A 14,772-nucleotide genomic window follows, 5' to 3' on the forward strand; every position below is an offset into this window, starting at 1 on the left:
GAGGAACATTTAGGAGATTTCAGGGAGAGCTGTGAAGATAAGCGTAATAGCTGTAATAGTATACTAATCCAATTACAGCTATTCTATTACATTAAATTACAAAATTCCACTTTAATAAGGTATTACCAAGGGAGGGGTCACCGTGCGGCTGGGTTTCCATGGCTACAGCCACAAAAACCCACAGCCAGGGAATGAAATATAGAGTGAAATGTAACACCCACGCACACTACATGGCTTCAAGACTTCAAAATATCCCCACACTCACCCCCTCTACCCATCAACTGGCAAGTATTTGTCAGGCAGAGAAAACAGATGGAGCAGCACAAAGTCACACATTTCGACTTTGTGTAATTGATGGATGGGTGGATGATGGCGTTTGTCTAAACAGTCTGGCAGCAAATGAACAGGTAAGACAAAAAGAACAAGGTGCACGTCTTTGATTGAGACGTTTCAATGAAGGAACGACAGTGGGAGGCGGAGAAGAGATGAGGACAGAGCCAGAGGAGGGAGAAGTCTGATAAGCTAGATGAGACCCTCTGCTGGGAGAGAAAAACACATTTTCTATGACTTGCACTGTCAAATAATGCCGCCATGATCTCACAGAGGACCCTGTGGACATGCTGGCTGTCTTTATCTGACAAACATATCGGACATAGCTGGCTGTATTAGTGACTGTTGCCCCGAGATCAGCCTTCCTTCACATTCCAAAACAGTCCCAAGACGTTTCTCTTTGAGACCAATTATATTAGACAGCATAAATCAGATTACTATATAACTATGTTTTAACAAGTTGTTTGTAGAATGCTTTATATGTGATTTTAATGCAATGGATCTTAACTTTATGACCTCATGCTGATGTGGTTAGGTCCCCCTTTTCTGCAAAAGCCGACCTGACCCACCAGACCATTGACTGAGCCAGACCTCTGTAGGTGTGATGTGATAACTGGTATCAACATACTAGCACCAGATCCTATGGATTAGGCTTATTTCTACTGCTGCTGAATTTAGAAACCCAGTTAGCTTGAACAGATTGGTGCATTATCCTTCTGAAAGAAGTCACTGCTAAAAGGGAAAACCCTGTCCATGACAGACACAAATAATATCCAGCTGATAACAAGACAAGGCAGGGTAGCTTTGTTCGTAGCACATTCAATACAAAGTGCTTTACATTAACAATTATGTGCAGTTGGCAATGGAAATGAGAAAGGTGGATAAAAAAAAAAAAAAAAAACAAGACAAGATGAAAGCAGAAACAAATCATAAATAAAACAGGAAAGCAATTTTTGAAAATTACAAATAAAACCTAAAACTTACAAGAGTTACAGCTTTTAACATTTCAAATGAAAACACATCGTTTGTATATTTTCGTTTCAGAGAGGTTTAGTTGGACACCTGAGACATCATGTTTCTATATGACCACTCAAACAGGTCAGACTTCATGATCGCCTCATGATTTCTGGCTTTGTTGCTGCTTTTTAACTTCACACACTGAAAGAGGAAAATTTCTCCTGTGGCTGCACGAAGCAATACTTCAGTGTTATATTTTTTGAAGGTGAAAAGAACCCTGGCTCATCCAAACGTTGACATACTTAACACACTTGGTGATTGCACTATACCAAAGTCTCCTGGTGAAAGTGATGTAAATCTGTTTGACCATATAACCAACATGTCCAGGACTCACAGTTCTGGTTTGATTTCTGTCACATGTGCTGGTTGTTGTTTTCCTTGTTTTCATGTTTTGGATGCACTCCTGATGTCCTTGTGTCTCATCTCATTTATGATTTAATTTTTAGTTTTTAGTCCACATCTGGTTTCGACAGTCCTCCTCTGTGTTCAGTTCAGTGTTGTTTAGCTCCGCCCTCATGTCCTGCTCCCTCTCGTCCCCTGATTGTTTTCAGCTGTACCTTGTTGCTGTTTGTCTATATATGGACCTTCTTCCTCAGGGTTGTGATTTGTCAGTCCATCTGTTGTGCTTGTCCTTCTTTGTTTGCCTTTGCACCTTGTCTGTGTCACTTATCTTTCTCCCCTGAGAATTTTTTGATAGAGCTTGGCCTTTGTGTTTGTTTGTATTGCTGCTTTGTTTTCTATTTTGGATTTGCCCTTTTCTGAAAGACTCCCTTTCTTTCATCAGATTGATCTTGTGTTTCCTCCTTTGTGGATGTATTGTCATGTATTCCCATGTATTGGTGCTCGTGGCAGCAGACAGGGGTCAGCATGGACACACTGGTAGTTCTGTAGCAGCCCAGTATACAACAAATTGCAATAAACTGTATATACTTACACTTTTCCATCAAAACCTGCATTAAGGTCTGCTAAATACGAGGGGGTACCGGAGAGAAACCGGACTGTGTTTATAAAATTAAAACAAGAATGATTTCAGATTCGTGGTTGTTCAATCTCGCTACAGCATGTTCTTGTGCAGGTCTCTGCAAAGTATGGTCTCACAAAGTTACACAGGGAAAGCACACACAGCGCTGATGTCAACACAGCAGGACCCCCTTCTTCGGAAAAGCACAAAATGGCCGAACACATCACTAAACGTGATCAGTGCGCAAGCATCAGATTTTGTTTTTTGCTTGGAAAAACTGCCTCAGAAACACTCACCATGGTCCAGGAGGCGTATAAAGATGGTGCCCTGGGGAGAACACAGGTGTACGAGTGGTATATGGCGCTTTAAAACGTGCGAAATGTCCATTGAAGACCAGCCCCGCTCCGGACAACCCGCATCATCACACACACAGTTAAAGATCCGCAAGGTGGAAGCCGTGGTCTTGGCTGACAGGCGAAGGACAATCGAGGAGGCGTCCACCTTGATGGGGGTTCTGTGGAGTTCCTATCAGGAGATCCTGTCCCAGAGCCAGAGTGGGGGCAAGGGGACAGGGCCCATAAGGGCCCATAAGGTCATAGGGCCCCATTTCATGTGATGTGTTCACAGTTACTCGTAAATAAATTCTTATAATAAAATGTCCAGTGTGTGCAAGAAGGTATACGCATATGATTGTGGGCTCCAATTTGCCAATTCTTACATTACGACTGTCCATCAATGCATCAGAGCTGTAAGCCAGCGCTGACTGGCTGTGCGGCATGAACGAGTTTTTTTCTTTAGCACTTGATCTGAACTCTTTGAAAGGAAGTAAAACAGTATGCTACTATTAGGGGTTGGACGAGACACAAATGAGACACAAATTCCACGAGACGAGATGTCTCACGAGATTGAGTCCACGAGATATAGACGAGACGAGACAAGACCGGGGGGGAGGGGTGTTGCTGAGCTGTGGGGAGTGGTGCAGTACTCACATGCAGCGTTGGAGTGGCGCAGAGCAGTGCTCACACGGAGCGTCAGGGCGCCCCTTGTACGGCCACGGCACCCTCCCCTGTACACTGCGCCAGAGGCGGCCACCTAGTTCGTCTATTCACGTTCAAACCACGACACACAGACAACACCATGACTGCATTTGCACTTCATGCCACTAGGTGTGCTGTTTGCATGTTCAACCTTATTTTACACAGACACCACAGAGGAAGAAGGGCACCGCAGCTGCTGCAGGCTCTCTCTGCATGTTGTTAGAAAAAGAGTGTGAGCTGGCAAGACGTGGTAAAATGTTCGTTGATGTGATGCACCGTTTTTTCAATAAAAGAGAAGAACTGAACGATCGTTTCCGCACATTTTCTTTACGTCGTAGCAATTAAACTGTATGACAAGTAGTTTGTGCACTCAAAAGACCAAGATTCCTTGTGGATAGAACATGCGCAGAACAGTATTTTATGTCCCTTTCGACTGGGTTTTTTAAATATGAATATGAGCATATTCAGGGTTTTGCACGTGTTTATATGGCTGTGTGCCATGTAATGTATTATTCTGTCAATATTCCAGTTAATAAAGAGTTATTGCCTGCATAATAAACGTACTCAATCTCGCGGCATTCGATCTCGTGAGATCTCGTGACACGAGATCTCGTCCCATCCCTAGCTACTATGCTAGCCACTAGCAGTACTACCCAGAACCTAACATCGGAGCCATTGGTGAGTCAGTGAAACCTTAAAAAATATTATCTTTATCAGAATGCTGTGGTCTCAAACACCTGCCTATTTGAATGTGCCTTGTGTTGCTCTCAACTATAAGAGACCGCCGAGTCTATTTTTTTTTTCTAATATACAGTACGTGAATTCCAAAAGATATAGATAGCTGTGTCTCTATATCTATCTGAATAGATTGCGTAATTTTAGACCAGCTGTGTTCATTTTATATTTAAACTGTATCAAAGATGGTACAGATTTAGCCCATGTGTTTTTATCTGAGTTTTCAGCACCATGGACAGCGGACGCTCTGAGAGTGACACCTTGTCAGGCTGCATTTGTGTGCGTGCGTGTGTGCGTGCATGCGTGCGTGTGTGTGTGCGCGCGCGCGCGTGTGTGTGTGTGTGTGTGTGTGTGTGTGTGTGTGTGTGCGCGTGTGTGCATGCGTATGTGTATTTGTTATTCAGAACAAGTTTGTGAACTGGTTTGTGACTTTATTCTGCTTTCTGAGGCATATAGGTTTGCTTGGCTCAATAAAAGTGAGCATTAGTGTGTTGTTTGATGGTAGTATGAGGTATTGTTTGAATGGTAAAATTACTATCTTAAGGGCCCGAGAATGCTCCGCCCCCTCTGTACTGAGACCCACGGTCCGCCTCTGATTGTACGGTAACTTTAAACGGATCCTGTCCAGTGCCGAGCTTCAGATTTTGAGATGCTCTGACCCAGTCACCCAGCCAGTACGATCTGGTCCTTGTCAATGGATGGATTGATTGCCTCACATGGCAGCTGCATCCAGTGGGGCCCATATGTGTAAGTGCTGAATGTGATTAACGGTGAAAAGTGCTCAAGCAGCGGAACAACGCGATATAAGTGAAATCCATTAACCATTTATCAAAGTCACCCAAGTCCTTTTACTTGCCTATTTTTCCTACATCTTTAACATATATTTTGAGAACATGAGCTATGGCTTTTTCTGTGCTCAGTCACTTGATATTCAAGAGTGCTTATCTCCACGTTGTGTTGTCTCTGAGGGCAGGCTGTTAGTAGTTGTCTGTAAAAAGGGTGCAAAAAAATATATCACTAATTTATTGCTTTATCAACACACGCTATATATAAAAGAAAAATAGGCTATGGGATAAATTGTTTCCATGCACTGTGAATTCAGGTCACGCAAATTCAAATTGGCCCAGGGTTATTGGGAGCATTGCTTTCACAGCTGTAGGGAGGAAGAACCTGAGATACTACTCCTTCACACAGAGGGATCATAAAACTTCTCTCTCCACAACTTTATCATTTTTTGGTTTGGCTGATGTGGTGCACTTTCAAACAATAGGAAAGGACTGCCATGTTTTTTCTGTTTGCTTTTCTTGCCAGCACTTTGACCCTCTAGCACTCTCCACAGAATCACTCATTTTTACTGAGTACCACATGCGTCCCAAACCCTACAGTATTCAGAAAGAAGCATGGTGTTTATTATTGATCATAACTTTACTTGGCCTAATAACACACTTCTATAATTGGTAAGTAGTTTTAAATCCACACTTTCAACACATATAACCCTAACATATGTCACAGACTTAAGCGGTTGTGGCAACTCCAAAGACCAACCTTTTCGCCTGAGAGGAAAATTGTGGGTTCATGTATTTATCTGACGCGCTGCCGACTTGTTTGATACTGTATTGGTGGTTTAATTGCGCTCACACTCGATGGATTCCAGTACAATATTGCAATAGCATGCAGACTGAAGCAGTGTGGTGTTTAGTGTGGCTGCACCAAGGAACCGACATGTGCTAACACACGGACATGCGGTCAACAAAAATTACGTCGACCTGCTCTCCTCTCTCCAGCTGACTGCAGGTAAACACGCCCTTTCTGTAGCTACCTGTCAATCACCGGATGAATCACGTGACCCTGGCTCCCGGGTGCAACCCAAACACCATGTGACACTTATAGTCACTGTATTATGGCTCCTATGGCAGCTGGCCAGGTTTGTTTTGAAGACTTTTTTCTTTTTTTTGAGAGCATATTGATTTCAGGTCTCTTTTTTCTTGATTGAAAATACCAATTAATGTAGAAATGATTGCAATTTTTCATCTTGACATACAGCTGAATTAAAACAATAACACCAGAGAGGTTCAAATTAAGATTCCACTAATAGATTCAATAGTCCGGAAGATAACAGTCATTAATTTCCATTTAGTCCCTTGAAGATGGTGTTGTGCAGACGTTTGTACGTGAAAGACGGCGCCTCAGGAAGCCGGGCGACTGCATCACTGTCAAATGAAGACAAGAACAAGATATCCTGAGAGTGTTGTTTACCTCTCAGGCTAAAACCCCTTGAGAGACTCTTGGAAGGAGCACAAAGTTTGTCCGAAAGAAAAAATCAAGGGGAGGTGACGACACCTGCTGAATGGGCCTTTTCCTGGTGACTCCCGTCCCTGAGGGCCACAGTCCTGCACAGTCTGAGAGGAGCAGAAGATCCTCAACTACTACTTACTCACTGTATATAGTGTGTGTGTGTGTGTGCGTGTGTGTGTGTGTGTGTGTGTTCATAAAATGCTACCAAACTTTTCTTGGGATCAATAAAACAACAAAAGATCATCTCTGAGAAAGCATGTTGGTGAAAAGTGGTCGTAAAGTTATATGGAGGCACAGAAATTACTTTAGTTTTTGTAAAATCACTTTAAACTGCACTTTGAGAATGACATATATTTTATGCATTTATTAATTTTATTTATTTATTTGAAACATATGTATTTATTATTTAATTTATTATAATGATCATCAATATACACAAAGAACTAAATGAACAAACTACCTACACTACTCACAAAAAGTTAGATTTTTTGGCTTTTCATGTGAAATGTATGAAAAACATAAAATTTCATCCTACAGTGACATTATGTCATGAAAGTAAGTGTCAGATATTTACCTTTACACAGATGACTGTATCCACAATAATTAATATTTAGCAAAAGTATTGACAGTCACCAGGATGAAATGGTATTTGATCAAAAACATCTGCATTTCCGCATCAGTCTTTTTAACATGGCCAATATACAGATTAAATGTTATTTTCCAGTTAGGTTTAAACTCATAAATATGACACTTCAAGGCAATTTAGATTATTATCCCTTCTGTTCAAAATATATGAAAGAAATTCAGATCTGATCAAATTTTCTGTCTGGTCAGTCCTTTCTCTGGGAGGGGGAGTGTGATCAAACCTGCTTGCTCAAGATGCGTCAACAGTTTTTGCTTAAGCAGCATGACTAAGGCTAATGTGTGAGCCAAGACGCTGGCAAGACAATCCATGTAAACAGCTTGGTAACAAGCCTGAAATCTGCTGCAACTGCTTCAACAACTCAGAAAAAGACAACAGCAGAAGTTTTGAAGTCCTGTTTTGCTGTGAAACTATGAAGAGAAACTTCATGGATGTCTACTATTGAGACTGAAGATTTGATTTAAATTGTTTTATTGCATTCCAATTGTATTATTTTCATAATTATATTGTCCATTTTAATCATATTGAATTATAAAAAATAAAAATTAAAAAAAACCTCAGTGTGTTGTGGGTTACATTTTTCCCCTTTTGATATCAATCAAACAAACTGAAAGTCAACACAGGAGAAGTTTAGGAAAACCCCATTTATCTGGATCATATTGTATTGTTTTTTGTTGTTGTCTTTACACAAGCCTTATCATCATAAAGTTTGAGGACTACAGAATTACAGGAAACAAGCACCATCAATCTGTCACTGTCTCTGAACTCCTGCTCTCCTGGCTGCGATTCAGGCAGTGAATTAATCAAAGGAACTGTTATTGCCAAATTACTGACACGAGTTCAGAGATAAACGTCTCCTGGCTGACGCCGACTGACAGTCCCGAGAGTGATTAATTTCACTCCACTCGGGTGATTGGCAAGAGACTCAAACTGAGGCTGGCGCTTCATCGCCATCATTGTTTCAGGCATAATCGCATGTTTTCAGGAAAATGGAAATTCCGGATCTGCTCTGCTGCAGCTTTCCGTTTCACGTCTCCAGATGCCTTGGCGAAGTGGACAACACATTTCTATTTTTGCCTTTCTCTCGAAGCTGAAGAGCCTCGGAAGCCCAGGGGTCAATGGTAGAGCACTTTCTCAAAGGTCTCAATTTGAGCCGCAGACAGGATTGAGTTATGTGGTCAGTGTCCTGTCAAATCCAATAAGGAAAGCAAGGTAGAAAAAAGCCCAAGGTTTCCTTTTTTTTTTTTGCAACCAGAGCCTCATATATAACACCCATTCAGTACCTGCTGAAGGCAATAATGCAGTTATGTTTTCATAACGGGGAGAGACAGGTCCGCATTTTGGCTCCTGAAAGAGATTTAGCTGGATATCCGAAAGGACCGGGATACACCTGTGACCCGGGAGTGATTTATGATGAAAAGCACAGCGGGGATCTTCTCTAAAACAACTTTACCTAAATGCTTTGATGAAAATAAAACAAGAAATGTAATTATGAAATGTAATTGCGAAATGCAAACTAAATACAATGCAAGGCCATAATAAATGTGTCGATTGTTGCGCAGATTTAGACCTGGGACATAAAATATTTTTTTTAAGTGAAAACTGAAAATCTTTGTGGTGTTGTGGACGTCCATTTACATAACAGTGGTGCAAAGCGCAACTTTTTTAATCAGCTCTCAAGGTTGGCATTTTAGAAAAAGCTCTGACTCCATCTCCATGGAGAGGAATACAACTTTTCTGAAATGTTGCTCACCAAGGCTGCAGTAAGTAGTTCTTCTGCATTTGCACAAGTAGATGGACAATCGTAAACGTTGTCATGATTCTTAGTCCATATTCTCCTGGGACTTTTAGTTTAGAGTCACACAGAATAACAATCCAATTTCCTCATAGAAATGTCCATGTGTTAATGTGTACTGTGTATTGTTCTCTGCACGCATGTGTGTGGTTTTATTATGAAAACAACCAACAGCACCCACTTGGGGCCTGGCATGAAACATGAAAATTTTTTGAAACCAAAAATGCAAAATCAATTTGTTTTCACTTGAAATAAAAACCTCAAATTAATATTTTTTGCATTCATTTTCATCAGAGTTCTGAAAATTGGTCAACCTCGCTAAAATATCCTTATTGCAAAAGTGTGTGGTGTGTATGTGCTTGTGTGTGCTAGTCTGAAGTTAATTGCATCAATTTCACCCAATATGTGAAAAGTGATAATTCTGCTTCATTCTTTTTTTTTTTTTTTTTTTGTACGGTCTGTCGCTAAAGTTGCTTTAATCACTGTGCAGTTGAGATACATTTGATCCCTTTGTCTGGTGAAAAAGAATTCAGCTGAAACGTGGTCTACCCCTCCCATTCCCGCATGTGACCCAGCTCACAACCATAATTCACACTCACAGCTCAGAAATCCAGAAAAATAAGTTACAACCAGCTCAGACATTTTCAACTGCGGGAAATTGACTGAGCAGAGCAAGAAACATTATCACCTTTTGATCTTTGCCTGTTAGCCTAAACAACCCCGATCAGTCTTGATATCAGTCCCGTGGAGAGAAAACGAGATCAATCAAATCCATTATCTGGCTTCTGTGTTTATCACGCTTTAAAAGTTGCAGCAGGAGCTGCCGTTGTCATAGAAACAGCTGCAGTAGGAAGAAGGAAAAAAAAAGGTTAGATTGTTGTTGAACTTGCTGGGATGCATGGGAGTAAAGAGAATCATCATTATGTGAGATATCACTGCCACGAGCGGAGAGGAAGAGGAGATTGATGGTGGGTGTTGCTGGGTTTGTTTGCTTAAAAGCGAGCCCTAACAAATGAATGTCCGCCGGCGAGTGTGAATTCAGCCCTCGCCCCCATATAAAGAGGCAACGGAACGCGGCCGTGCACACAGACAGGATCGAGTGAAGGCAATATGCAGCCGCAGGTGCAGGGATTTGGCTGAATTCCAGCATAGTAATAAAACTCAGTGACAGTTTTTTTTTTTTTTTTTTTTATTGTTATTTATTTATTTTTTTATGTTTTCCAGCCCCAGAATTGTACCTGAACCACGATGCATCATCTTGTCTTCCTTTCGGAAATGAGTCCTGCCTGGCCCTCCTTGCAGGAAAGCCGAGCCATGACGACATGTCTCTTCACTCCGGGCTGGCGTATTAGCATTTGTGCCGACGAAGAAAGCATCCTCTATGCTGCGAACAATCCCTAAAACATCGGGCTGTTTGTGGAAAAGTGCTTGTGCTCCAATTCAATTTCGCCAAGATGTGAAAGTGAGAAATCTGAGACGTTGCAGAGCCATTCTTTCACACGATGGCCTCAGCGCTGCCTGATGTGTTTATTCAGGCAGGGAGGACGCTGAGTTTGATTACCTCCAGGTCTTTCTTTCCTTTCACTCAAGTTCTACATCAGTTTACCAGATGGATTTTTTTTTTAGACTTCCTCCTTTAACAAATGATTCACTGATACTAACAGCTACTTGTGTGACAAATTGATATTCTACTGTAACCAAACCATCAATATATGCATTATGAATTTCTGTTCATTGTTATCTTCCAGCATAAAAAAATATTGATGAGAAATAATTAAATTGTGCGTGCAACATTCATTTAATGCACAAGCCAATATATTCATGTTATTATCACTAATTATTGTTATTATCACCAATAAATGAATGGTAACTGAAGCTAAACCTCGTACTGTGATGTTCTCACCTACCATAGTGCTGAACACTCCTCCACTGTGTGGCACTGCATCATCAGGCAACCTTCATTATTTTCCATCCAAACCATTACAGGATGCTAATTAAACATAGTGTAACATCTTCTTGTTGAAAACATTCAATCTCTTGTTAACAAGAAAATAACTATGATCTAGTTTAAATTTTGTATGATGAAGTTTTGCCATGTGTGGAGAATGAAAATACAATCTACATTTTCAGAGTTTAAAGAAAAACATATATCAATGAAAGGAAATGCTGACAAAATGATCATCCACCCGTCCCTCTTCTACACCGTTTTATCCTGTTTAGGGTACTGGAGTGGAGCTGATCCCACTTAGCTCAGGACGAAGGCGGGATGTGTTCTGAACTGATCATCACTCAATCAAAGACAGTCACACCAAGGCTGAATTATTCCCAGAGCAAATTCACACTTTTTCTGGAGACGAAGCATGAACAAGAATTCACAACAATTGATCAGTTTATCTACACTATGGCGCCAAATCCAGATTGATTCCTTTCAGGTTTTTGGGAGGCATCTTCTTGAAGGATCAATGGCAAAATCACAAAAACAGATTCTTTTTCTGGTTGGTTCACAATTAATTTTTCCGTTGCATCATCAAAGACAAGAAGGCAAATGAAGAAAAGCTGGAAAATGTTGGAGCTTGGTAAGAGTTTCAAGCTGTTTTACCGAGTCCAGAGCTTGATTAAACACTCAAACACAAAACTGTATCGGCTCTAAAGATCTGATGGAAAAACAAAGCCAGACCTGAACTTCAGACAGTGTGATGGGTGTGAAATAGCGGGCGTATTTGCAGCACAGCGCAGCACAGGAGATGAGATGAGGTAAGTGCGATCTCACCAGAAGCGAGCAGTTTGCGCTCCACTCACCTGAAAGTGAATGGCTGATCTCTGTTTCCACACACATACACCTTGTTTAAAGCCAGGGCTCTTCGCCATCAAAGGCTTTCAAAACTCCAGAACCACAAAAGAGCTTTTTGAAGCAATATCTCCTGATGTTTCAATGGGACATGCGTGTGCCAAGGAAGGAAAAAAAAATCCTCTAAACTAGCAGATCCATCCACAGCCTGCTTCTTCAGAGATGTTTAATTAAAACTGGACCCTCCTTTCTCCTTGGAGATTACACTCCAGTGAGTTGTGGAGACATTGTAAACATTACTGATATTTGTTTTCAATGGATTATTTATCTTTGTTGATGCATCCCAGCATCTGTCCGTTGCACAGTTTTGTAGCTGTAAGTGTGAAAAATTGCAGCAGTGAAAAAAGGGTAAATCGAAAATTTGCTCAGGTAAGTTTCCCAGACAAAACAGACGAAAACCCAAAGTTCCGTTTGTTTCACCATTTTGTTATCATTAAGGAAACTTTGAGCTGAGTAAAAGCTGTGGTCCAATCCGGGAATGGATTCCACAGAGTGTGTATAACCTTGAACAAGTGGTGGTAAAAGGGAATTTGGCAAGGTATTGGTTGAAGCATTCAAAATTGACACGCTAAGTCAATCTGACTGAAGCCCAACGAGAAATTCAAACACGTTTTAGTTCTTTGTTGTGGCACAAAGTACACATGATGAAAATATCTTAAGTTTCACAAAACCAAACCATCACTATGGAAAATTATTACAATTTGAATGAGACTTTCTGGTGCAAAATACTATGAAATGTTCCCTCCCAAAAAATTCTAGCAGTTCATTTTGCATGTTTGTCCAAACTGACAGCATTGAGGCAAATGATAGCTTGCTCACAAAGAATTTGGTTTTTGAAATTTGTTAAAAGAAACTTTAACATTGAACATGTCAACATTTGAAATTCTCACAATTTGCATGGTGGTTCAGCGGCCGGTTTTGGAGTACGGGCCATATGTTTGACACCCCCTCCTTCATTATAACATTAAGGTTCTGCAATTAGCTTCAAAACACAACAAAGTATTCATCTGCCACGTACACAGCCCCACACAATAACATGTGGAGAAAAGCATGTGACAAGGAGTTTAACATCAGCCTTTTGTTACCTGAGAGCTGCTTCATGTGTCTTCATTACCTTTTCTTAGAAGTCAATTTGAGATAAACGTGTAACAAAGCATGCACGAACATACGAATAAGCCGCAGCTCGATGTGAATGGCTTCACTTCATGTTGCTATGGAAAGCAGAGATTTTTTTTTTTTTTTTTTTTTCCGCTGAAATCTCTCAGCAGGGCCTATATCAAAAGCGCAACGTCGGCAGCAGCGAGGCTCGTACCTCCGGGAATTCTCCCCGCAAACATGCAGCCGAGAACAAAGGCGGTTATTGTCAGAGTGGGTTCCGATTTGACTGGTAATTACGTTCAATGAGGAGAAACAAGGCAATCTGGAGCACTTGATGTATCGTATCCAAAGTTTTAATGGTCTAATTCTGCGTTAACGTCGGAGATAAGCAGAAAACGGAGATGGCACTCAAACACGTGCTTGGAATACAAAGGAAGGAGAAACACAGTCGTGCTTTTGAAATATGGCGTGATTCGGATCGAATAGCCGAGAAATAATGTAACGCAAGACTAAAAGCATACACAAATCAAGGTTTTCTTACTTTGATGCACTGTGTATCCTGATGCCTGTCTGTCAGAACCAGGACCAACAGTTTGTAAAGCAAAGGAAGTAAAGGAGACGATCTGTTGGATCCATCCACACGGTGAGTCTTCATTGGTCCGAACAGTTTTCTCTTTCTAACATCCCCTTTGAGTATGAAATGTTCACTTGCTCCCAACCAGGTGCCACGATAATTAAGAATGATCAGTGTTGCACACTTCACATGCACAGAATTTTGTGACTGATTAAGAAATTATTCTCTAAATGTACTTGTCTAAATATACACCAATGTAGAGAGAGGTTTTGTATGGAAGACAGTGCGCAGCTTGGTGAAGAAAGGAAGGCAAACAACATAGAAATGGGGATTAAGGGTGGGAAGAGAGCCTAATGGCAGCAGATTATAATGGTATTAGTACCTGGTGAGACACAAGCACGCACAGCAGGCTGGAGTTTGTGGCGTCTGTGGGAAGACGGGGCCGACGCTCAGCGGCTGAGTCACACAGGAGCTAAGCAGAGGGGCGAGGATCATAAAGACGTGGCGCTCGCGGCTCCACTGAGTCATCCTCCACCGGCTCTGACCTTTGTCAGTCGAACCTTTCATCGGCTCCCGTTGGCGTCCAGAGCCGGAGGTCCGTCAGGAATCCCGTATTTATTTGCTCGCCACTGCTGTAATGAGGATTTTCTTTTCCCATTAGCTTTCTGTCAGGAGCGCTGCAGACGTGTTCCAGTGGCCCGCCAACATTTCAGTCTTAATGTGATTACGAGAACATTATGATTAAGACATGGGTCACAAGAACATATTAATCTGGTTATGATATTTATGTTAAGGCCACATGGAGATGATTAATGCAGCAATTATGACATCCACTATTAGGCACGTTGTTTGAGGCTTATTTCGACACTTAATCCAGGTGAAATTGTTACTTCAGTTTAAACACTCAGTAGGTTTGCTCTAATTAATTACGTTTTTTATAGGTGCTACACCTATTCTCTGCTGGGCTTCATGGAATGAGCGACATAAACCAAAGAAAGCTGCATTACTGATACAATGCAAAAACACCATAAACTAAGACACAATTTTAGATTGACCATGTTTTATTTTGATAGAAATGCACATTTTTTTCTGCTGACTTGATTATCAATCTCATTCTCATTCTCAAAAATATTAAGCGACTTAATGCAGTTGGAATGGGGTATTATTGTAGGTAAGCCCAGACAGCATCAGCAGGGCGATTTCTTCATCTGCTTTCTCTTCGAAAGATTGAAGATAAGCTAAAATCAAACAACCCCATCAAAGCAAATTGCTGTCAAATCCAATCGTACAACTTCTTATGACTGCGGCCTGTGTGTGAGTGTCCTGAAGCGAATCTGAACATTTGTTGTCTCCGTAACACCATCATTTAAAATAGAAGATTCTAAGGCTGTAGGTTCGTTACAATCAGGGGTAAACAGAGCTGAGAACATAAAACCCAG

Source organism: Salarias fasciatus, chromosome 12 (genome assembly GCF_902148845.1).
Source record: "Salarias fasciatus chromosome 12, fSalaFa1.1, whole genome shotgun sequence".
NCBI lineage: Eukaryota > Metazoa > Chordata > Actinopteri > Blenniiformes > Blenniidae > Salarias > Salarias fasciatus.